This window comes from Panthera pardus, unplaced genomic scaffold (assembly GCF_024362965.1).
Source record: "Panthera pardus isolate Hobbes unplaced genomic scaffold, ASM2436296v1 HiC_scaffold_24, whole genome shotgun sequence".
In the NCBI taxonomy this organism is placed as follows: Eukaryota; Metazoa; Chordata; class Mammalia; order Carnivora; family Felidae; genus Panthera; species Panthera pardus.
This window is the reverse complement of record NW_026526810.1, coordinates 75,642,866-75,667,403: the sequence shown is the minus strand read 5'-3', so window position 1 is coordinate 75,667,403 and position 24,538 is coordinate 75,642,866. Positions and strand designations below refer to the sequence as shown.

The following is a 24,538-nucleotide window of genomic DNA, read 5'->3' as shown; positions in this document are numbered from 1 at the left end:
CTAGGTATCAGATGCTTTTGCGTCAGCTTTTTGAAGCAGGCCATGATTGCCGCATGCTCTGATAAGAAATTTGGGATTCAGAGAAGTTATATCTGCTGCCTGAGACACAGGAGAAATTTATGGGTAAAAATGGATTAAGTGGTCAAGCCCAGATGTGGCCAGTTTTGACCCATGAATTATAAACAAGGAGCTGAAAAACAAAACAAAAACAAGACCCACACAACTAAAAGCTAGATAAAAAAAATTAACTCTCTTTTGCTGAATCCCAAGGGCCTCAACTTTTTAATAAATCCAAATTATCTCAGCTCTTGAAATGTCAGTTTTTGCATATTTTGTAAAATTTACAGAAAAATTTATAGCGAAGTTATAATAATTTTTACGTTGGCAAATGCCACCATAATGTGAAATCATATCTGCATTATTATGCATTTGTTGATGAATCCCTAACTAACACTGTAGTTGCTGCCTCACTATGATGCAGGGGCAGGAGGTGATGGGGGAGCTGGAGCTGGAGGAGGAGGAGGTGGCTGAGAACCATCTAGTTCTCACTGGCCAATCCCAGTGAGATTCAGTCAGGTTCATCCAAACACGTAGTACACTCTCTCTCCAGGGTCTCTGTAAATATACGGGGCCCCAGCATAAAGAAGGCTTTTCTTTCTCATGCACCACAAATGTTTTCGGGACAATCTAGTGTCAGAACTCTGCAAATGGCACCAAATCCTGATGGAGGAGGGAGGGAAAAGGAAAATTAAGTTTTGAGAAAACACCGTTCCTCTTCAATTGTGAACAAAGTTTCCCTTTGAGGAAGAAGAGAAGTTGGGCTACATCGCTAATATATGAAGTTAAATATACTCTTTTCCTACTTCATTGCCTAAACGAATCTTTCCCTTTTCAGAGGTTCTGTGCGTACAGGACAAACCAAAGTGCAAATAACCAAAATGACTTTCACAAGACAAGGGAAGAGATGTTTGTCCATTTTGCAGTTACCTTGATAAAGCCAAATTATTCACTGGCATATGCTGTTAGCTTTGTTAGATACTGCTGTATTTTAAGACGTTAGAATGAGTATATGTCAAAGTATGTTACAAGTTGTTTTTTTTCTTACAGAGGTTTTCCTGCTCTTCCTTAGCCACTCGGAAGCCACTTGGAAGTTACCGTACATACTCATATGGCTTTCTGTAGTCAATGAAAAGGTGAACCAAGGTCATGGGTCACTTCCAGGTGTAATTTTTGAAAACAGTCAGTCCCTTAGTAGAAAGAGGTACTTTCTCTTTCCTTCTGCCATGGTGACTATCAACATTTCAGATGGTGCCTGCTCCATCAGCCTGGGTCTTAGAATGAAGAGAGCGTGGGACAGAACCCACAGCCAATTCTCACAGAAATAAATTTTTGTTATAATTTCAGAATTGTTTTTTACTGCAGCAGAAGGTAGCCCATACTGACTGATACAAATACTAGATCTTTATTATATAAAACAGTCTATGTTGTCCAACTCTTCCAGATAGTGACAGAACACACAGACAGGACATAATGTTTGTCTGACCCCAAAGATCATGATGTACCAATATACTGTTCCTCGAGTTATTCATATCCTCATTTTAGCTCCTACCCTAGGTATGGGTGGCAAGGCTGAGACATGTCTAATTTTCATCCCTTTTAGCACCTACCATGGTTCCTTGTTCCCAGAGCAAAAATTATACATACACACACATATATACAGACATGTATTTACATATGTCTAATATGTTCAATAACTAATATTCATTAAATGTTGACTTTAATAAGATCTTCCCAACCTTGTTTCCCGATAGTAGGACAAACATGGTAAATAAATCTTTTCTCACAGATCTTATCCCAGCAGATTTTATGTTTACCCACGATGACAAGCATAGTAATTTTAAAGTGTTACAAAATCTCCAATACTCCTCCTTCCAAAAGGCAGAGCCTCCTTTCTCTCCCCTCCAGTGTGGGCTAGACTTGGTGACTGACTTCTAATAAATAGCACATGGTGGAAATGGTGGTGTATGACTCAGTCATGACAGGCAGAATGGCTTCTTGGTGGCTCTGTCCTGGGTCATTCACTCTGGTGGAAGCCGGTGGCCATGTTGTGAGGACACTTGAGCAATCCGGTGGAGAGGCCAATGTGATGAGGAACTGAGGCTTCCTAGTCAGTCACAGTCACATGAGTGAGCTTAGACGTGAGGCCCGCCCCAGTCAAATCTTCAGATGACTATGCTCTGAGTTTGACTTGTGTTGCAATCTCAGGAAAGACCCTGAGCTAGAACTTCTCAAAAGTGCTACCGGATTCCTGACCTATAGAAACTATGTGAGATAGCTTTTTTTTTTTTTAAGCAAAATATTTGGGGTGATTTGTTGCGCAATGAACGATTACTAATATTGCATCCACATAGAACCTCCTTTTGGAAACGTCATAGCCTTGTTTCGGTATGTGACAACTATGTACATGGGTCAAACTCCTGTAATAGTGAGAAGGAAGGCATTGCCCCCAGTGTCGGTACCCGGTGAATTCACTTACACATGAAAAACTACCTGCAATGCTGATTTTTGTAAGTGGGGTTTGTGTTCTCGAAGGTAAACGCTCAATTGATTTTTTAAAATGTGCAATTTGCAAAAGATGCTATCACAGTGTCATCTACAAGATTGGGAGATCTTGAAAGGCAGGCCTGAAGTCTTGCTTGTCTATCATTGTATCTACTCCCTGCTCTTCTCCAGCTTCCCTTATGCACCGCGCCCCCCCTCCCCACCCATGCTCCCACAAGTGCCCAGGATTGTGTTTCACATAAGTAGTCACTCAGTTTGCGTGCTGAATAGTCAGATGCTTTCTTTTAAGAATAATTATTCCCTTTACCCCTGCCATGCCTCTCTCACAAAACATCTTGTCCCAAGACTTGGCGGTTTTTGTTGTTGTTTGTTTGAGGAGAGGGAATCCTATGTCCCCTCCTTGTATTCACCTCTAAGGAAGCATGTTCTGCAAAGTGTTATTTTGAGAGTCATGGACCAGTGGTTTGGTAGTTAAAAAAGGATTGGCCCGACGTCCCCCAGAATTAGAGAATACTTTGTTCTCTTTTTGAGAGTTGGTTTCATTTCACTGGCCTGTCCTTCTCGGTCACGTGGCAGGCAACTTTGAAGACAGTAACAGTCTTCGGCAGACTAGACCCAGGTCATTGGCCACTGTGGCAAGGCAGTGCCCACCATTTTCTGTGAACACAAGTTGTACCACCTTGTGGATATCATACAAATACAGTTGCAGCCAGTGAGGCCAGGCTCAGCAATCAGGCTCCATCGGCTCTGGTGCTTGCTCTTAAAGTAAAACAACAACCCCCCCCCCCCCCGCCCCGAATTTGTCAAAGTCTCATTAGGGCTGATTCCTGCTCCCACTCAGTTGTGAGTCTTCGGCTTTGTTTAGAAACTTGTGAATCATTAGCTGAAACTCTAGAGCATAGCTGTGAAAATAACTGTGGTTCAATAATGATGTAATAAACTTCTTTCCATGTCACATTAAGAACAATCGGCCAAAAAAAAAAAAAAAGGAAAAAAAATCTGCCAACCCATGCCACCTGTCAGCACAAGCTCCTCGGCCATATCTGCCTGCCTGGGATGAGAATCATAATGCATAAGGTTGCCTTTCAGGTTTCCTACTCTTGGCAGGGGTTGCTACTTGGTGAGGCTGTCCCCTGGGGGAGAGGAGAGTGTTCAGCTGAGTTGCTCTGCAGTTGGTCTGTGGATGATACCACTCTGGGGAAATAGACACGGTGTCAGAGTCAAGCTGCTACCAGTGGGTGTTTCTATATACAACTACTAAGCAACAGGAAAGTTCAAGGGGGAAAAACTGGGTATTGTAAAGACAGCCTTTGAGAGTACAAGACATCCAGTGTGACCCATTCCGCAGCAGGCTGTACGCTCCAAAGAACATGCCGTATGAATACTGCAAGCAAATGTTTTAAATCTTATTGGAGACACCCTATAAATGTTGCCACTTGAGGGATCTATTCTGGGAGAGAAATATAGCATGTCCTCTCGGGATGCCGTTGGATTCCATTACCAATATTGCGTATGGGATCGAGTGTGGCAATGCTTTTATCACGACTATAAAGTGGTTACGAGCCAATTCCTCATATAAAACATACTCAATAACACTGAGGCTTTTTTCCCTTTTCTGTTTCCTTCTTTTATTTCCTTCCTTTCTTTTTCTCTCCTTTCCTTTCTTTCTTTTTTTTTTTTAACGACAAACATGATGTCAGACAAAGGGCATCAGGACTTGGTCTTTGTACTACAAAACAAAATAACAATACATAAACACCTTTGTGAAGGCAGCTCGAAACCCCATGTTTTCTATTAAAAAGTCATGTTCAATCTTCACTGTTGATAGAACCGAATAGCTAACACAGAGAACATTGTATATCAGAAAGGTCAATAGTTATTATGAGCTACAAATATATTTTTTTCCATCCTTCAGGCTGTTTAGCGCATATCACAGCATGAGCAGCTGTCTTCTTTAATGCTTTTAAAATTAGAATCCCAAAGAGGAAGAAAAAATTATGGTTGCGATGATTGCTCTTTGCTTTTGTAAGTTTACTTTAATATACTATTTTATATACATGAATCTTCTGTGCAGCCTGTCCATGGGGCAGGAACTGGTTGCCAGTATCTAGTGGAGCTGCCATGTTTATTTTCTTAGCATTCGAGCCAAATCTCCATTTCAGGAGCAGATGTTGTCGACATACTATATTTTAAAAAGGAGTTATATAGAGGCGTCTGGTTACAGAGGCACTTGCAAACACACACATATGCATTCTGCCTTTTCACTGCTTTAAAGCTCGGGGACTAACTACAACAATGCCATGTGATGAGAAACAGTTATGCAGCACTGGCTGAAAAATCAGGCAGTGATTCAAGCCATTGATACACAAAGTATCTCTCTCCAAATGCAGGCCTGTGGACTGGGAGCACACCTTTTAAGTTTTGAAAGGTTGATCTGCCTGTCCCTGGAACTTTTTGCCCTGACTCCGTGCATGACCCTGAAAGACAACATGAGGTTTTAAAACAGTACAAGTGAGCACATATCAGAATTTTTAGCATAGCTCACTTAGTCTTTGTTCAGTTATTTAAAGGCTGGTTGGGTAGCTACAATGAGCTGGAACCATTCATAACTGTAAGTGCTTACGTCTGGGAGCAGGGAAAATAGATAGTAACTTGTGGTGGTGATTAATGCTATGAAGAAGGGCCATGCAGAGTAAGGGGCTGGAGAGTAAAGAGGACCAAGTCTGGTTGGGTGGTCACAGGGGCCTCACTGACGGGGTGGCTTTGGAGAAGACCTGAAGCCACGTAGATAAATGGGTGAAGATACCACCCACACATCACACTGTAACTTTAGGACTTCAGATTGGTACAAGGCTTTATAGAAAACAACTATTTGGATAGACACGTACCAGTGGCAAATTCTAGACATGTTACCTTTTGCACATTTTCTCGTCCAAAATTAAAATAAGTGCTATACTAAAGATAAAATAATATAACACGTGGGAAACTAAGGAAGGAATTAATGGGCCGGACGGTCCAGAGAGTCGAGTGCATGCCAGATGCACCTTACTGGTATTGTCAATTCTTTGGGCATCTCTAGAGGGAGCAACAGCTTCAGGACATAAGGGAGCCAAAGACTGAGTAAATAAATAACACTCTTGTCTTTGGTGAATTTTGGTAATGAAAATAAAGAGACCTGAGCATGTTTACTGATTGGGAAGACTGAGGTTAAAGTTGTATACATTGGAAATGCTAATTGAAGAATTAAATATCCTAAAGGATATTTAATCAGCAACTGAGAAAGATAAGTGAGCCTCTGAAATGGGGAGGAAGAAAAAAAAAGGAGGACATGAGAGAGGAAAGGGGGAGGAGGAGGGAGGAAGAGGAGTGTGATGGCAATGGCTAGGAACAACTTAATTTCACTAGGTGAAGTGGGAGAAGGAGAGGATTTTGGATGTGAAAGAAGCTACCTAGCAGCCCATGTGGGCCGAGCATCAAGGACCAACAGAAAATAAGTAATAAGGCTACACAGTGGCTGGCAGTTGCTTCGTTGTAAGAGGACTAATTTTCTACCGAACGCTAGTAACAGTGGCTTTGGGGTCTTTCCAGGCAATGCTCAGTAGAGTAACCTTTTCCCAGGGATGGGAGCTGGACAATGGGAACAAAAGAAAGTCCAAAGAGTGAGGGACTGCCAAGGGTTAAGAGACAGACAAGTGAAAGTGACCAAGTGATGAGCCAGGGAAGAGAAAAGGATGACAGGGCAGGGGGTGGTGACCCGGGGGAGGCAGCCAGTAAGTGGGGCTTTGTGCAGAAAGGATTGGTGAGTTATTTACTCACCAGTTATTTACTGCTTTTAAATAAGTTTATGTTACATTTTCTCTAAGTTCATAGGAAACTTGGAAAATCGGAAAAAGTAAATAAGAAAAAAAATGTCTATAACCTTATCATCCAGTTACAGTCACTATTAAAACTAATGTTTTGTTGCAGTCTTATTTACTATTTATTTAGATACTTATTTCAAAACTGGGAACATATCTGTTTCTCCCATATTTTTTTTTTTAACATTTATTTATTTTTGAGACAGAGAGAGACAGAGCATGAACGGGGGAGGGTCAGAGAGAGAGCGAGACATAGAATCCAAAGCAGACTCCAGGCCCTGAGGTGTCAGCACAGAGCCCGACATGAGGCTCAAACTCATGAATTGTGAGATCATGACTTGAACCGAAGTTGGATGCTTAACCAACTGAGCCACACAGGCGCTCCTCAAATATATTATTTTTACTGTCTACGTAACATTCCATTGCTTCGTGATGAATTTCTTTTAAATTAATCTTTTTTCAACCTTCTTATTTCTTAGGGTGGATTTCTAGAAATAGTATTACCTGGTCAAAGACCATGATTTTTTTTTTTTAATTAAAAATATTTTTAATGTTTATTTTTGAGAGAGGGAGAGCACATGTGAGTCGGGGAAGGGCAGAGAGAGGGAGACAGAGGATCCAAAGCAAGCTCCATGCTGACAGCAGAGAGCTCATGTGGGGGCACAAACTCACAAGCCATGAAATCATGACTTGCCCCGAAGTCAGAGGCTTAACTGACTGAGCCACCCAGGTGGCCATGAGCTGTGTTTGTTTGTTCGTTCGTTTTTTTAAAGCTAATGTGTACAAAGTGACTTTCGGAAAAGTTATACTATATCAGTTTACATATTTATCAACAATGTTGATGGTGCTCAGATTGATTGCCATCTTAATAAATATCTGTTCTCATCTAATAAAAAAATATTAAGCTAGCATGAGATACAGAGAAGAGAGTCCCCCTGAAAAGCAATATGTAAAAATATCTCACATGTTTAATTTCGATTTTTATTTCTAATGAAGTTGAGGAATGTTTTAATATGTATTTATTGGCCATTTGAATCTTTTTCAATGAATCCTATATTTATATCTTCTATTCTCCACTTGAATTTTTAGTGTTTTTCTTATCAATTTGAATGAGATACTTACATTTATTAAAGATACTATTTTTGGCACACTTCTTGTAAATATTTTCCCATTTGATTGCTGTTTCTGTTTGTGATGTTCACTAACGCACATGTTTTTAAATTTTAAAACTTTGTGGTTTTTTTTTGGGGGGGGGGAGAGAGTGTGAGCCAGGGAGAGGGGCAGAGAGAGGGAGAGAGAGAGAGACAGAATCTTAAGCAGGCTCCATGCCCAGCACAGAGCCCAACATGGGGCTCGATCTCACAATCATAAGATCACGACCTGAGCCGAAATCAAGAGTTGGATGCTTAACTGACTGAGCCACCCAGGCGCCCCTCATGTTGTTAAATTTTATACGGAGAAGTCTGTGTGTTTTTACCTTTGTGACTTCCTGTGTTGTACTTGTATTTTAGAAAGTTTTTCTCATTTTTTATGCAAATATTTGGCATGTTAAAAATGAAGCATTTTTTTTTTTTTTTCAGGTCAAGGTATGATTATGCCAATGGGTGGCTAAGGGCAAGTCAAAGAAAGAGTTTTTTGAGCACTGGCGGTCAAGAAGTGTGTGGAGTAGTTATTCATCCTGGAAACTGTCATTCTGGCATCTGTTGCCTCCTTGCGGAGATCGCTACACAGGAAGACTGCAAAGCACGAGCTGACACCGCTGAGGGCAGCAGGTGAGTGATGTGGGTGTTGACAGATGATGGCCCTGAGAACAGGTAAGGAGCACTTTTTTTTTTTTTAAAGAAATTTTTCAGCGATGATGTTGGGGGAAATGATGCAGAAATGGCACTGGAAACAAAGTACGATGACCACTCCTCTTTCGTGTTGAAGAGTTCGAAGCATAGGAATCGTGGTCTCTAGTAAGAGAGCGTTTCAAGAGTAGTGGCCTCCAGGAGACAAAGACTTTAGTAAGGGTGCAGGAGCAGAAGTCGGCTTGTGGAAAAGACGGTGGCTGCGGCACGGCAGGCTCCTAATTAGTATTCCAAATAAAATACAGGAAACCTTATGTTGGAATTTCAGGTAAACAATAACTTTTTTTGTAGTATGACCCAAATATTTCATACAAATTTCCAAATTAACTAAGAGTCCTGTATTTTTATTAGCTGGATCTGGCCACTCTGCCCCTAGAAGAATGAGTACTCTGTGCACACAGAGGAAGGGTTTTGCATGAGAGCTGTCGTGTGATTAACAGGAATGAAGAATGAAGGCGTTTAGAAGATGGGTCTGAGATACATTTGTTTGACAGAAAAAGTTCTGAATGACTGGAAGCTTCCACTGGAGAGTGTTTGAGAACTATGCCATAATTGAAAATTCATGCGGATGTTGGTATAAATATGCGGCTTTTCCAAATTTGCCTTCCCAGGTCTAGCATAATGACCATTAAAAAAAATGGAAGTACAATGGGCATACAGCAGCCCATTACTTTTAGGTGTACATCATAGTGATTGACTATTTTTATCCATTATGAAATGATCCCCATGATAAGTCTAGTTATTTCTGTCACCACACAAAGTTACTACAATATTACTGACTACATTCCCTATGCTGTACTTTGCATCCGCATGACTTACTTTAAAACTGGAAGACTGTACCTCTGGACCTCCTTCACTTGATGTGCCTTCCCTCCAACCCATCCCTGCTCTGGTAATCCAACAGTCTGTTTCCTGTATCTATGAGTCTGTTTCTGTTGTTGTTGTTGTTTTTTAGATTTTACGTATAAACCAAATCATATGGTAGTTGCCTTTCTCTGTCTTATTTCATTTAGTAAAACCCTCTAGGGCTATTCATGCTGTTGGGAATGGCAAGATTTTATATATTTTTTACGGCTGAGTAATATTTCTGTGTGTATTACATTTTCTTTATTCATGTATCGGTGGACACTTAGGTTGCTTCCATATGTTGGCTACGCTATATAATGCTGCAATGAACAGAGGGCTGCAAATATCTCTTCAAATTGGTGTTTTCATTTTCTTTAGATAAATACCCAGCTGTGGAATTGCTACATTGTATGGTGTTTCTATTTTTAATTTTTTTGAGGAACTTCCATACTGTTTTCCATAGTGGCTACACCAATTTATATTCCCACCAATGTACACAAGGGTTCTCTTTTCCCACAGCTTCACCAACACTTGTTATGTTTTACCTTTTTTATAATAGCCAATCTGACAGGTATAAGGTGATATCGCATTGTGATTTTGTTTTGCATTTCCCTGATGATGAGTGATGTTGAGCATCTTTTCATGTGCCTGTTGGCCATCTGGATGTCTTCCTTGGAAAAATGTCTATTCAAGTGTTCTGCTGATTTTTTAATTGGGTTGCTTGTTTTTATAATAAGATGGGGAAGTTATTTATATATTTTGGATATCAACCCCTTGTTGAAAGTAGCCAGTTTTAATTTACCTGTGTGTGTGTGTGTGTGTGTGTGTGTGTGTGTGTGTGTGTATTCTGGGGATAGAGGTGAGCCTGAGTTGGCAGGTCTCCACAGATGTCTTCTGAGTCAGTATCTTCTGCTCATTTATTATTTTTTATCATATAGGAGAAATATGAGCAGCTAGAATTTATTGATTTTATTATGGCTTTACTCTAAGATGTCTTTAAGTGGTTTCTTTAAAAAAGTTTTCAGTTAGAAGTACTGTATTGAATCCATCATCAATAAAGGATTGAGTCTTATTTATTGGAGAATATGTAAAAACATTTTTTTACATTTATTTTATTATTGAGAGACAGAGCATGAACATGGGAGGGGCAGAGAGAGGAGGAGACACAGAATCTGAAGCAGGCTCCAGGCTCTGAGATGTCAGCACAGAGCCTGACACGGGGCTCAAACCCACCAACTACGAGATCATGACCTGAGCTGAAGTCAGACACCCAACTGACTGAGCCACCCAGGCGCCCCTATTGGAGAATATTTTAGTAACATTATTTAGAGGAGCCGGAAACGGGATTTACCCAATAATTATCTACAGCTGTTACTTTGCTAATGAAAATCTATTTTGACGTCTTATAATTAAGCAAGTGTTCCTTTTGTTTATCATTCCAATAAGTTTCAGTGACTGCTACTCCACCTTAGTACCAAAACAAAGTCTTCTCATCCTTTGGTAGAAGGAATCCTGCTTTACTGTGAGGAAGACAGGTCTTCATCATTATAATCTTGGTCAGCTAATAGGTGTGTAGGCATCATAATATGTGTGGAGGCATCATTTCCATATCTGAACTCGACGTCGGGTCATTTGTGTATTTTCTTCAAGGCTATGCATAATCTTCCCAAGTGGTGGGGATAAAAAAGCAGATATTTTTTAATGATTCAATTTACAGACTTTGCAATTATTAGACTTGCTGTAGAATTACCCTCTTTTCTTCAATTTAAAAAGATAAAAGCTGTTGCTAATGGTGATGGTGAAAATGGGGTAGAAGCTGCCTTTTCTCCAACTGGGTGCAAAGTAAATTTGTATTAATTGCCGCATTACTGCCCCTTCCCCGGCTTCACACATAGCTCTCTGATAATGTACTTGATATTTTGAACATCGACACTTTAGCGTTATATCAGATGGCTTTTGGGTCTAAATTGTATATTCTATAATGCCAAATAATTATTTTAAAAATTGGCACCACATATTCTTTGTTGCCTGGTAGCTGAATGCTCCCACTGCATTTGTCATAATGGTTTTGTGGTTAATCCTCTCAGCTGCAGGGACGCCGGGTATTTATGGTTGCCCTTGATCTGGGTCTTCAATTATTTGACCTTACGTGAGAATGAATCCATCTATAACAGTAGGCTGTCCTTTGCCCATTTCTCCATTTTATTATTGCGTTTATTCCTAACATATTCCTTCTGCACGTCATTAGCAAAGTTCTTCGTGTTTTTCAACAGCTTGGGAAGCTGGGTCTTAGAAGTGACCCAGAAGTTCAGGTCCTATACGTGGAGAAAATGCCCCTGTTGCGATGCTTATCCTCAGGTTTTACTCAAAGCTATGGCCTGCATCTTTTAGTTTCTTCCCTAATTGTTTCAGTTACAAGCAAAACCAAATACATCAAAATAAGTTTCCCTGAAACAGGAAATTATTTACACATAAAACCCTTGAGATTGAGCACTCTTTCCCTCTGCAGAGAGACTTGAGAGTATTTTCCATTCCTGGCACAAATAATGCACAGGTATTGTAATGATTACTAATATAAATTACTTGCGTGGTAGATAGTACTGCTTTTACTTTCTTCTGATAAGTTTTGTATATTATTTTTTGGTGCCCAAATTGTGTTATATTCTTTAAATTGTGAGCATCTAAGAGACTTGAAAAAATTAGCTTATATCCATAGTGGAAACTAAAATATCTCAAGTCAACCTAGAAAGGTCTATTTATTCTGAAAGCTACATCTTGCCCTTCAAAGTTTTTCTGTTGACCCTAACAACCAGTACCTACAATCCTTTCTCTAAAAGTGTAATGCTTTTCTCTGACCAAGTAAAATAGCAGTGTGCATGTCAATAATTTAGGGGAAGACAAAAGTCGTCTTAAAGGGGAAGCAAGGGCAAACAAGAAATTATCTTTTTACCAAGAGAATTAGTTTACTTGAAAAAGAATATTCTCTCTTATACAATTTGAAGTCTAACATTTTAGTAGATGCCTGTAAGTCCGAAAACATAAAATTATCAATAAAAATCTTTGCCAGCTTGACAATGATTTTCCTTTCTCCTTTTGGCTTGTTGGGGGAAGAAAGAAAGCATTTAGATACATGCAGAACATGTAAGTAATCTCAGTAAGGTGATATTCTTGGGATTTTCCATATTTATATATTTTTTCCTACATTGTATTTTCGCTACCCAAGAGCCCTGGCTGTTATTTTTTTCCCGAAGTCTGAAGATCACCCCATGGATTAACAAATGATTGAGGATTCTCTCTTAAAAGACTCTTTAAAAAACTGTCAGAATCAGCCTGAGACAAAGATTTATTATGAACTATTTAAAGGGCTTAATATATGTATCCCCAATGAGCCCTTGGAGCAAACTAAAAAGGAAGAGTGGAATTCTCAAAGAATAGGAAAAATTCTCCAATGCCCCACTTTCTTCACACCATGATTACTGTTTACTCAAAGGATAAAATGCCTAACCTGTCACACAAAGTCTTCAGAAGCCACGGTCCTGCTGATGTACAGTAAAAACACAACAATGAAGACCGACAGTAATGTGCTTGAGAAAGGCAGCCGTAATTTACTTTCTAACCTGTTCACTAACACACTAATGTGGCTACATCTTGTAGTGGGAGCTGATCTCTGACCCACGCAGCAATCAAACAACTACCCGAGTGTTGGCTGTCACAGAAGCTGGGACCGTCACCTTAATTATACGTTGCTGGATAACAAACCTTCCCTTAATGAGCAACTTTTCTCCTACGCGTATTCCAGCTCACCCCTTCTGTCCTTGAAAAGGCCCACTGCAGATCGCTGTAGTTGAAATTGGCGAAGCATATTCATAAGTATTCTTCCTAACAGGTAATAAATACTACCTGAGCAGGCTGTTTGCTTTATGAGAATGCCAAGATATAATTAAAATTATAGGCTTGCGCTCCTGGGAGGCTCTAGAGAAGAATCATTCAAGACTGAAGGGAAACTTTTCAGTGAACTTAGAACCAAGCTTTTCTCTTTTCATATTAGTAATAATAGTAATTATTATTATTGTAATGACTGTCTTCTTTTCTTTGGGATTTATGTTTGGCAAGGAGATTTTTTTTTTCCTGCTTAATTGATACTATGTCTGCACTAGCATTCCATCTTCCTAGACGCAGGATTTCTTTATTTTCCTCTCATTATAGCATCCTCAATTCTGCTATGATCAGCTGATCATGCCCCAACAATTAACACAGATAAATAGGAGGGCCTTACAGGGAGGGTTTACAGATAACCTTGAGGAGAAATTGTGCCTCTCTATGGAAAGAAGACCGTTTGCATTTAGGACAAACATTGACACCATCTTAAATATAAAGATGTACTTCCATCATGCCCTAGCTTGATGCTGGTTTGGGACTAGTCCATCAGCAAGGTGAATGGTATCGATTGGTGACTTATTGCAGAGAAGGGAAGGACTTAGAGACCAGATTCGTGGGTTCCACTTTGATTTTATTTTAATCTTCTAAAGACTTTGCTTTTTCTTTTCATATGGGCAGATACATTTTCTCTGCAAAACAGCTCTGGTGATGTTTGATGAGACATAGAGTATATATATATTGGGAACTCTACTGTATTTACTTTAAGTTACCGTGTACAGTGGCATACATGAACTAATCCAAGAAAATCACAGAGGTTGGCACACGATGGGCACTCAGTTAATGGCAGCTTTTGTGATTGCACTTGGTGTTCCTAGTATCTTTGCAGGTTGGTTCCTAACATCTTATTTTTTAGGATTACTGGGTGGATCAAGGGTATAAGGGATGGTAATACTCAGTTGTTCCCTAGGTCCCAGAGCAGAAGATTCTAACCTGGAATCACAACAGTGGGACCACTGGGCAAGATGATCGCCACAAACACAGAGGGCAGCAGCATGGCAGGGCGGCGGGTGGGGGGCTGGCATATGCTTTGGAATTAGGAAGCCTGAGTTCTAGGTTTGGCTGAGCAACCAGAGAGTTCTACAGTCTTAAGTCAATTATGTATCTTTCCACCATCCATTCCCTTATCCTTATAAAGCACATGATGTTACATGTCTTACCGAATATAAGGAGGTTGTTGGGAAAATCAAATAAATCCACATGAAGGAAAGGTTTGATTAATGTAAGTCAAATGTGAGCAGCAAACATTTGTTGAGCAGTTAGGAGGTACCTGGTACTGAAATACCATATCAAATGTGAATCTGATTAATACTGGAAAAAAACAAATAACCTATAAGAAATATTACTGTCTTGTTTTCAAAATTCATACATTTACTAACATTTCTGGTTGTGTTACTATCATCAACATCACTTTGGGAAGAGATTTCTAGGCTGATAAATTTCAGAAATGGGTAGTTATCATGAACCTGACTACAAGATGGTCAGAAAATTTTACAGTCACTGGTTTTACTAGAAAGTGCTACAGACTAAATGTGAACATGAGAAAATGCAAATGCAAAAAAGGAGAGAAGAAGATTAAACGGAATAAAAATGAGGAAGAAAGATGTTGGGAAGTAAGAAAGGAACGAGAGAGAAGATTTAAAAGATACGTACAAAGGACTAAGAGGTATAAGAAAAACACAACAAAGGATACAGATGCAGCAACAATACAATTACAGAATGGGAGCCTGGGAACATTAAGAAAATAAGAGGAGAAAAGAAGGATGGAAAGAATAGGAATGCTTTTCTTACAACCATATCATAGGTCGCAGTCTGCAAACTAGCTGCTGGTTCTGGGTTGCATGTGCTAATGACCCATGCTTTCTCCAGACCTAAAATGCTAGACAAGCATGAATCCAAATATTTGGATGGACATATATATATTTATTTATTTTTAATTTTTATTTATTTTTGAGAGAGAGAGAGAGACAGAGCATGAGCAGGGGAGGGGCAGAAAGAGAAGGAGACACAGATCTGAAGCAAGCTGCAGGCTCTGAGCTGTCAGCACAGAGCCTGATCTGGGGCTCAAACTCACGAGCTGTGAGATCATGAACCTGAGCTGAAGTCAGATGCTCAACTGACTGAGCTACCCAGGTGCCCCTGGATATTTATTTTTTAATAAATATAACCTTTGCAAAAGGGTATCCCCTTTGCAATTTGGGTATCCCCAAATTTGCAACGTGAGAATCTTCAATCCATATACTGGGTGATAGGCTAGGTTTCCTCAGTAGCCATTTTCTTTTGTGCACACCAGGTTTGAGATAGAGGAAATTAGGATTTAATGCCAGGTGATTTACATACACATTTAATTTAGTTGTCACAACACTCTTTGAGAGAAGCACTTTTATTTTTCCCATTTTAAGGAGGATCCATTGTCTATGACCACGTACCCTAAAACACCCACTGTTGCCTCTACATCATGGCTTAAACTACATCTAGATTTATTCATTGTAATTTATTTAGAAATATTTAACTTTCTTTCATCTCTGCTGCAATATATTTCAAAGAATCCTGGTGCATGGAAAGATACCTAAGAAATCTTGGAAGAGGATAGTAGGAACTTAGAGTGATTTTTATTTTCTACTTTATTTTCCAGATATTATGAGATTATATCTTTTCTACAAGAATATCTATCTTTATGTACTTAGGCTTGTGTGTTGAAAGGGTTGGTGCTTGTCCCGTTCACAAGTGCCCTGAAATACTCTGTTTCAGCCTGCTGTGAACAGCTGGGACTGCAGGGAACAGTTGGTATGGAACATCAATAACGAGGGGGTCTCCCTTGCACTTTATGTGAGAGGAGGAGGAATCACTGTGCCTTTGGAACGACTCTTCTTTATCTTTGGCACTGAGGACACTGGCTTTTCTGTCCTTGTTAGATATGTGTCTGTATATCTATATCTGTATCTACCTATGTCTGTCTATCTGCTATGTCTCTAAGTTTATATAAATCCTACTGTGGTTTTCAAACAGAAACAATGGTTTCCCTGGCAAATCCCTCCTAACGACATCGACTCCCCTCTCCTGTCTGTTCTGTGCCATATAGTGCTGTCATTTTATGAGCAAGCCCTTTCCAAAACCTCCTTTCACAATGTTTAAAGAGTCCTACTTCTGCCCTTAAATGTTTTGTGACACATTTAAATAGAACACAGCTTTGTAAAAGAATGAATTAAAATATAAAAATTATGTGTGGATATAAGACATAAGAAAATATAAAGCAAGTGCTGTGCGGTGGATGGCAACTATAAGGAGCCATAGAAGGTTGGAGAAAATGAGGACATGTACGGAGAGGGTAGCTCTATGAGGAGCAATGGAAAGGAAAAGCAGAGACAGAGGAAAAGAAGGGTAAGAAGGAGCAAGGGGAAGACTCCAAAATATAAAAGAAAGTAGAATTCCATTTATATGAAGCACCTAGAATAGGCAAATATTTAGAGACAGAAAGTACAATAGTGGTTACCAGTGGATCAGGGGAAGGGCAAATGGGGGAGCTATTGTTTAATGGGTACAGAATTTCAATGTTGGATGATGAAAAGGTTCTTGAGATGGATAATGGTGTTGGTTGCACAATGTGAATGTATTTAGAGCTATTGAACTACACCCTTAAAAATGGTCAAAATGGTAACTTTCATGTCATGTATATTTTACAACAAGAAAGAGACTAGGACTTACACTAATGAAAGGTTATATAATACCAATGGGAGGGTGGAGGAAAGAAATGCAAAAGTAAAGGAAAAAAAGAAAAACACTACAGGGAAGAATAGAGAACGAATGGATGGCATGAAAAACTATTGTTTCTATCAAGGCTAAGAGGAAATAATAGCTGAAGCACTGCATTTCAGTTATTTACTTGTTCATTCAACAAATATGTATGAGGTACTTACATACTGTGAAGCACTGGGGATACAGAAATGAATTATATAGCTACTGTCCCTCTTTTCAAGGAGTGTCTGTCTAGTGGTAGGTTACAAAGGTCAATGAGACATTGTCTTGCCTTTAGGGAATTCATGGTCAGGGCTTATCTACCTTTATTTCATAAATAAGTTAGTACATTTAATGAGGTCCAGCCCTCCTCCAATGCAGCCTTGGGATGGAGGCTTGGATTATAGCCCAATTTAAATGTACATTGGGCCTGGCACCACAAACTTATTCTGGCACACATTTAAAGAACTAGATGATCTAGAATGATATCCCCATGGGTAGCAAGAAAAATGAGAGCAGAGGAAGGTTAAGTGATTTGTCCTGCTTTACCCAGTTCTTCAGGAACAGAGTTGGGAGCATAACCCATCTCCTGCCTTCCAGTCCAACCTTCATTTGGTTAATATAGATGAAAAAAATTGAAAAAAAAAACAAAAACAAACACCTGATTAGTAATCAGAACCATAAAGGTGATTCACACTGTTCCATCAAGTGCCAAGGACTTACTGAAATAAAGAAAATCAGAGAGGGTTTAATTTCAAGGACTCAAAGGTCACTATTTTATAGGACAGCAACCAATCATATAAATACCGAGATGAAGGCACAATCAGAGCCAGATTACAAACACAAGGCAGAAACTGTTCCAGGGTGACTAATGCAATAATATTGAGGAATGTCACAGGTCCCTATTATAGTCAAAGTCACTTTAACTAATTGGCTCAGGCTATAAAAACATACAATCTGGGTCAAATGACACTGCTGAACGAAGCCTCTCTGCTCAGACATTATCTTAAATCAAAGCTTCCCAATAGGAAGGCAAGAGGAAAAGACAATGTCCAGTTTTTCTGGAGATCATGAGAGATTTCAAAACTGGTTTATTTAATAGCAACCAGCTATGTGTCAATGGACAATGATAATAATACTCTTTCTTCTTTAGTATTGCTGCATACTTCAGGATACCGTGTTTCCAAGGGATACTATGGGATTTCATGGACTCTAAGACATCATCTGTTTTAAGATGGTGCATCTTTTTATGAAGCTCTAAGAAAAAAAAATACTGCCAGTTATAGGATAAGATAACATTGTGAGATGCACCCCATTGACAGAATCAATGAAATAAGGCATTTTTCTTGACTCAGAACAAGCGATAATTACCTCTCTTGGTTTTAAAAAGGGAAATAAATCAAGGACTGTATTGTTGGTATTGTTGAATACTTAACCAAAACTTTTCCACTCTTTTGTTTTCCTTAAAAGTACCCCAAGTACCTGTCTCCCTCTGCCTACTGCATTCTTCCCGGGAAGCAAGCTCCAGGCATGAATCATGATTTGGTAAAGCCATTGTGGGTCTAATTACCCACAATTGATTTCAAAAGTTATTCATTCAACAAGTAGTTCATGAGTTTCTGCTAGTGCCTGTCCAAGTTCTAGGTTCTGAAGTTACCAAAGTGGGAAAAAGAAAACCCTCCCCAACAGAGCTTCCAGTAGGAAAATAAGTGAACTATATAGTATGCTAGATGGTAGGAAAGGTTATGGAAAAAAATAAGACAGGGGATGAACACAGGGAATGTAGGGGGAGGGAACTGCTATATTAAATAGAATGGCCAGGAAAAATCTCACTGAGAAGGAGGCATCTGATTGGAGACTTGAAGGAAGTAAGGCAGTGACCATTTGGATATCTGGTGGAAGAGTGTTCCAGGAAGAAGTAGTAGCCTATGCAAAGGTCTGGAGATGGGGATGTGTACTGTGTATTTAAGGAATAGCAGAGGCCAGTGTGGCCAGAGCAGAGTATGGGAAGGAGAGCAGTGGGGATGAAGGCAGAGAGCTGATGAAACAGTGGTGTGGCCTAGCAAAGATACACCTTCCAGGAACTTTGGAATCAACTCTGAATATGATGACAAAGCCAAAAAGCCACACAGGAGTGTGAGTGGAGATTATGAAGAAATGACAAGGGTGCCTCCAAGAGCACCTGCCTCTGCAAGGATGCAGTTCAACCCTGAGAAGTTAGGAGGGTCTGATGGATTCGGCTTTTGGGAGAAGTTCTGTGCCACCTTCAAGAGAGATCAACAAAACGAAACAAAATAAAACACCCAAAGACTGCTCCGCATCAGGACAATGCTGTGAGGATGTGGCTATTGCCAAGTGAGAAGCAAGGCTGAGGAGACAAAGGCAGAAAGAAGGAAAGAACCTGGTTTTTGATGACCTCGTTGGGCCACTGAATTCACCCATTTTCGTGTTGTCCTTCCTTTGGACTTGTTATTATGTGGGATTACAGCTTCCTTTTAAGTCCATTGAGTTGCTTCTGGATTGCAAAAATCCTCCATGGAGGATGGATGATGAATCCAGCAACAGAATTCAGAGCTTTGGGTCTGTAGCTTGATTTTCTTGACAAAGAATGTCTCCGGCAAGGGAGAGAGAGGGGTGATAATTTTCAGGAAGGGTTGGCTCTGGCAAGGTTGGGAGGGGTAGAAGGCAATGATGGTAGCTGACCTTGCATGACATAGATAATCTGCCTCCTGTTGTCGAGGTGAGTGAGACACACAGTATACAAAGAAGTAGGCTTTTTATTTTGTTTTAATGTTAGAATGAATCTACTCATTCTCAAATAAAGAGCTCAGTGTTCAGAGCCGTCACTTGGTTCCCCTCACCTCCAACTTTTGTGCCTCCTTTCACATGTGGCCTGCGCTATCCACAGTTTTGGATAGTTGGAACAGTTTTGGACCAGTTTATGGACCAGTTTTCTCAGGGTCTGGTGTTTATTGTAAATTCAGCCAAAGGGACGTTCCACAGCCCGGTGCAGGCCATTCACCTGTCAGCAGCCCCACTTCCATAGGTGATCTTTGACTTCACTTAGCACTGTATATGCTATGTCCTGGGAACTGCTGGTAGGAGCCTGACATCTAGGTTATCAGAGGCAGTGGTGATTTAAAAAGCAGCGACTAAGTGATTAAAGCAGGGATTTTGACTTAGGATCCTTGTCTAGAACTGGAATGTCTTTACGCAGGAAGTTGTGCATCTGCTCAGTGCAGGGGTTGGCTTTGTGGAAAATGGTTGCCAGTGTCCTATGTGAAACATTGGCTTCTCTCATGAACCCAGGTTATGAAGACTGCTTGTGTCTTAGGGCTTTTGTGGGCAGCTAGGATCGTTCCTAGAAGATGCCACCGGAATGCATGTGTGCTATTATGTAATACGTATCTGTCACATCTGAAGCTGTTGTCTTCTCGGTCATTTGCTGGGTGTGTGTTCAGTTTTACCTGTGCCAGCTCACACTGGGACATGAAATAGAAACAGTCCCTTAAAGGGAGAGACTGGCTGCAAAACCACCAGCCCCTTCCCATCACTGTCTGTCTTCTGATTGGTGTTTTTACAGGTCCCAGCGATGGGAATTTTCTGAACAAAGTGAAGTACTTGGAGTGCTTATTTGCATGTCAATTTCCAGAATGCTTCTCCAACTTTTCACCATGCCATAGTGATGCTTTTGTATCTCTTTTGCCTGGGAACAAATGGAGAGGAAGGGCCCGAAGTGGGTCAGCACAGTGTCCTGGCACTTCCTCTGGCTGAGTCTTTGCCCAGCAGGGTACAAGCCAGGCTGTTACTTATCCCTGGCTCCTCAGATCCCCTCAGTAGCTGTGCAGAGCTGGGAGGTCTGCTCTCTTTTTTGGGGTTTGAAGTGAGCAGGCACCTGACCATGGGAACGTTCCCGCCCTGGGTCACAGGCGCCCTAGTGCAAGTGACACCGGTGGCAGTCTGATGATGTCTATTTGCTGTGTTCCAACCATCTTTCCCTTTAACCCCTCGCTTGCCTGTCCACACCTCTAGCTGGGAATAATAAATATGGCAGGCAGGTGGCAGGAGAAAAGGAGAATTTCTTTTCCTTTGGGACAGTAGCCGGGTCCTGTCATTATAGTAAATCAACTGTAAGTATCCTGTAGCACTATCATAAAACGGGCGAATGAAAACATTTTTTTTTCTCCATTAAAAGACTCTTTGAAGTTATTTTCTCTGGCTGAATCTCATAGAAGAGGGTACAGGAAACAGCGTTCCTTATTACGTCGATTTGGCCCAGTCCCCCTGTCATGCAGGGATGTTTTCCTACATTACAGTCTCAAAAGCATTGTCCAGTCACGTTGTAAAAGGTCCCAACTTCTGCTATTTCCCCCGGGATGCACGTCTCAGAAATTTTAACAGACAGCATTCACCTTCCAGTTCAGCTGTTGCTACCAGGGCACTGCAAAAGAGGCACATTACATGCTGAATCCCAAACAGCTTTTTCTGCTGTCACCTGACATTCTGTATATTAAAACAATATTATTAAAATCACATTAATTTTATCTTAGTAAATTTTTAATGCGCAGTTATAAGGTAATCAGGGAAGTTTTATTATCCAGTACATGCACGTATGTATTATAGCAATAAATCCTTGCTTGGTGAAGGAAAAATAATAATAATAGAGAGGGGTTTCAGTCATGAGAGTGGGTGAGTCTGAAATAGACCCTGAAAAGTTTGCTTCCAGCAGAACTTTTAAGCAGATAGTTCAAAAGTTCTATGGGACAAGGTCGGGTTATGACCTGAGAACCTTGGCACTTCAAATACATTTTTAGATGTTGGAGTATCTGGCCCCCCGGTGATCTAAATTACACCTTTATGATTATATATAGAAAAGGAGATTTTGTTCAGAAAACATGTTCAACTTTTTCCAGCTTATTACCAGGACTCTAGAGCATTTCCAATTGTCTTCCATCACTTGTATTATGGAAGCCTAGAATAAATAAGAATTAGTAGTAGAGGGAGCCCCTCAGAATTTTCTGGAGACACATCCTGAAGCCAGAATGTTCAGGTGCACCGTTCTGAAGCCATTCCCCACGCTTGGGGATTCTTTCTTTCTTTCTCTGGGGGTTCCTTGTTTGAACGTTTTTCCCATCACTGGTACTTACAACAGAGTGGTGAGGAGCAAGGTGCCCCGAGTGAGGCTAAGCCATGTACTTTCCATTTGTCCAGCACAGGAGCGAAGGGCTTATTGGAGAAGAATGCTATCTTAGGCTTGATAAATGAAATTCGATAATTATTTTGGTGATTTCCCGAGGCTCTAGTAAGCCTAGTGGATAAGAAGCTATGTAATTGACAAATTATACACTATCAATTCAAAGTAACAACAGTAAGATCTCAAGCCCCACAGTGGTCCTCAAGCTGTCTCTCTCCATTCACAAACTTCTCGTGTCCAAAACTTCCTACCCTCCACCTTGGCTCTACCTGAGATCTGAAATGTGGGAATTTCTGATGTCCCTGTATCTGGATTTATTTTTTAATTACAGATCAGAATTGGTGTTCTGCTAGGGAATTTGGCTTTTGCCACCAAAGCCTGCAAGTTGTTAAATCAACTCTCATTGTGTTAGTAACTTCCTATCACATTAGCAGAGATTAAATTTGCTAATGTAATATGAAAATCACTAACATAAGATGAGTGCAAATAGAAATCCAAGTCTCCACAGACCTCCTAAAGGTAATGTTGAATGTGTAAACACATCTCTCCAGTGGTTTGCTCTTGCTAACAAGTGGGAGTGTCAGACTTGCCGCTTTCATTTACCTTAAATGCTTTCTGGATGGGCTGGGGTGCATAGGGGTGTAGGGGTGTGTGTGTGTGCGTGTGTGAGTGCTGGAGGTGAGAGAGAGATCTGATAAATATCAACCACTCCACATGCCTGTAGGGTTACTTAGATTCTGAAGAAGGGCATGGCTTTCTGCCTTTTTTTATTTGGTGAATTGGAAAGAAAATGGGTTTGTGTGGCTAAAACGGCCAAGCCGGAGTTTCAGCTCTTTTGTTCATGAACCAGCAGTGAAACTTTCTGGGCTTTGGTTTTCTCATCTATACGGTGACGGTGTGTGGACTCCCACGACAGGGTTCTTGCAAGAATCGAACAAAATAATGGCTGTGAAAGCACTCCTTGAACTGTAAAATAGTCTGCTAGTGTTATAATATCAGCCCCTCTTAACTTCTGCTGTTACTCTGTGACACCATCCAACTCAGCCATGAAAATCAACCTCAACTCTTGCTCCCCAGAGTTGTTTTTTCAGGCAGTGGGCTCCGTTCTCCAGACGGCTGGGAATGGCAGTGTGGGGGGGGGGGCGGCGGGAAGGAGCAGAGTAAGAATTCACTTCCTGGCATCCTGAGATATTATTCATCAGGCTTTGGGGTGGGACAGTATTTCCTTTAAATTTGAAATAGCTAGAATTTATCTTATAAGAAGCTGATTAACTTCCTATTCATGAATAACCACCTTTCTCCAGGGGACAATGACTGACTTAGACACACAGGGTATGCTTTGGTGCTATCTATAGAAATAAAGCAGCTATTTTTGTGAACAGAAAAGAGCTTTTAGTCATGTGCCAAAGGCAGGCAGAAAAATGGAATACAAAAGCCACTTGGGTGTTTTTGGAGAATTGTCTACTAATTCAATCAATAGATACGTGGAGGGGGGGCACTTTCACTTGGAATTTTCAATCAGTAACAGAGCTGATACCTCAGTATTCCTAGAAATGAGACCAATTTTATTGTCCCTATTTTACAACTAGAGGAAAACAAAACGCTGAGGAGCTGAGGTCTACCAGTAGCAGATGCTAAACAATAACCAGTCCCTACTTTCAGTTCATCCTCTGAAAGAACCATACTTAGGGCAACCCCACCCAGTATGCCAAACACGGGAGAGACCTGTTCAGGGGATCCCAGCTTTTCTCTCCCCCTTCTGAGGTGCATTTCTCTCTGTCTGCTTTAGCTGAATTTTTGCTTGCTGGGATATTTTTAATTTTCCTGTTTTTTTTTCCACCCATGTGTCTGTGTTTTCTAGATTCTCTCAGACTCTTCCATGACTCAAATACCCTTAAATAATTCTTTTTCATCAAGTTTTGCCAACTTCCTTTTCATCTTCCTCTTCCAGGTGGTTATTAAGCCTGAAGAAAGCTGGTATCAACATTCTCCCTGGGCTCTCCACAATTAACCTCCTTCTATGGAAAGAAATGGGCTTTTATTCCTACACATTGCTTTCCATCTCTTAACTAGTTTTTAAGATGTAACAGAATTTTAACACTTGCCCATGGTTACCAATTTTGCTTAATACCCTTGCAAGAATTATGATCTTTTTCATTCTTACTTGAAGTCCTTTGAAAGTCAGAATGCATCAAACCCATCGCTCCTCTCTTTCTACTCCTCCTTCCAAGGACTCCATAGCTTCTAAGTCTTCTCTAATTTGCTATGATTCCACTATGGCACTGGTTCTTTCCAGAATGCCACCTCGCTCATTGAGAGGTGAGCCTTGAGCTCACTGTCCCAAGGTTGGGAGGCCTGTGTGCTGTGGGGGTGCAGCCGCTGCCGTCACTGTGATCACGAGGGATACACGGTGGCAGTTGTGGTCAGCTGCTTTTTTTTTTTTTTTTTTTGGCTGCTCTAGGACTTGCCCAGTGAGGGCCATCTGTCCCTGGTGAAATGGAAAGTAGTTTCGACTGCAGCTTTCTGTGATGCTCTCACCTCTGGGACACAGGGTCCCC

General features: G+C 40.6%; 1 protein-coding gene and 1 long non-coding RNA gene across 10 annotated transcripts in view; one reads left to right on the top strand and one right to left on the bottom strand.

The window, feature by feature from the left end:
• The window catches only part of NPAS3 (neuronal PAS domain protein 3), an 857,733-nt gene that overhangs the window by 71,490 nt on the left and 761,705 nt on the right, over positions 1–24,538 (bottom strand). The window lies entirely within an intron of this gene.
• Positions 1–24,538, top strand: part of LOC109254305 (uncharacterized) — a 212,729-nt gene that overhangs the window by 140,909 nt on the left and 47,282 nt on the right. The window contains exon 2 of the long non-coding RNA XR_008417170.1: positions 8,000–8,191. This is a non-coding gene — a long non-coding RNA (uncharacterized LOC109254305). The remainder of the gene's footprint in view (positions 1–7,999; positions 8,192–24,538) is intronic.